A 1544-nucleotide genomic window follows, 5' to 3' on the forward strand; every position below is an offset into this window, starting at 1 on the left:
TGCTGTGCAGCCCAGGCTGTCCTACGGTGTCCATGCCCTGCCCCTTTCCCTGCAGGCTGTCGTCATCCCCCCGGCTGCCCCACCTGGCTGGCCCCTTCCTGCACTCACATCTCTGCGTCCTCCCTGGCTCTTCCTGCACACACAAAGCCTTGGGCTCATCCAGACTCCTCCTGGATCATGTGTTGCACCACAGCACTGCCCTCTTAGTGAAACACCTTTCTCTTTTTTTCCAGTCTGGACCTCTCCAGCTGAACTTGGCATCATTTCTTTATTTCTCCTGCTGTTTCCTGCTATGAGAAAAGGATCCTTCATCTCTGAAACCACCCTCAAGCCCTCTCTGGTTACTCCTGTACTGTCCTCAGTCTCCACACCATGGAGCCCACAGCTCCTTGGTCCCTACACAGAGCTCATGTGCTTGAGGCCTCCAAATCATTTTTTGGAAGATCCCTGGGTACTTTCCAAGCTGTTTCAGATGAACACATGGTGCTCATAAGTCCAAGGAAATCCTAGGAATACTTTTGTAGTGGCACAACATGGGGCAATGGCTCTAAACTGAAAGACTGGTGTTCTTTATTGATAGTTGGAAGAAACTTTTACCAATGAGTTTGGCAAGTACTGAAACAGGTTCCCAGAGAATTGGATGTCCCATCCCTGCATTTGTTCAAGGTCAGGGACTGTGAGTAACCTGAATTAGTGAAGATGTCACTGTCCATGTGGAGGGACTTGGACCAGATGAACTTTGATCTCCCTTCCAAGACAAACCATTCTGTGATTCTTTGAGTCTCAAACTCTTTCTCCAAAGAATTTCCATTTTTGAGGACATGGATTGCCATGTTTTTGGAGAAACAGTTCTAAGCCCAAAAGCTAAAAAAAATAACTCAAAGACAGTTTCCAAAATATCTGTGTGAAGGCTTCACCACGTGGTCAATGGCAGAGCCTTCTAGGATGACCTCACAAACATGGGTGGGGTTTTCATGCTTGGGGGCCTCCCCCGAGACTTTTGATGGGCAACAAGAAAGCAGATTTAGGGGCTTAAAAAGACTTGTCACGGGATCTCTAAGGAAGAACAAAGGAAACAAAAGGATAGGATCACAGTGGTTTGTGGAGAAACAAGTATGAGAAAAGAGAGAGAAGAATGGATAAAAAGGATGGTCATGGTAAACAGGAGGATGCTCAAGACTCTTCCCAGACACTGATCCCCACAGCCTGTCCTGTTTTCCCAAAAACTCCATTGCCAAGAAGTTTCTGTGGGGAGGGACCTCTCTGCTCCTGGCACAGATTGTGGCCCAAGTTCCAGCCCCTGCAGCAGGAGCCACAAAGAGTCAGGTCTTGTGTTCTTTGGGGAGGCCAGACTCTGCCCAGACTGGGCGGGTTGTGTGTTGGGAGCACAAAACAGTGAAGGAAATGCAAAGCCAAACACACAGATGTCCCCCTGACCTCCCCAGAAGGGACACCTTTCAGGAAGTGTTGTGGCCTTGGCTGTGCTGAGTGTTGAGCCGGGCAATGCAGCTTGTGATTGCAGTGGCACTGTCAGGGCTCTGCAG

Source organism: Empidonax traillii, unplaced genomic scaffold (assembly GCF_003031625.1).
Source record: "Empidonax traillii isolate 1590-97213 ecotype Southwest subspecies unplaced genomic scaffold, ASM303162v1 scaffold2770:size18264, whole genome shotgun sequence".
Lineage (NCBI taxonomy): Eukaryota > Metazoa > Chordata > Aves > Passeriformes > Tyrannidae > Empidonax > Empidonax traillii.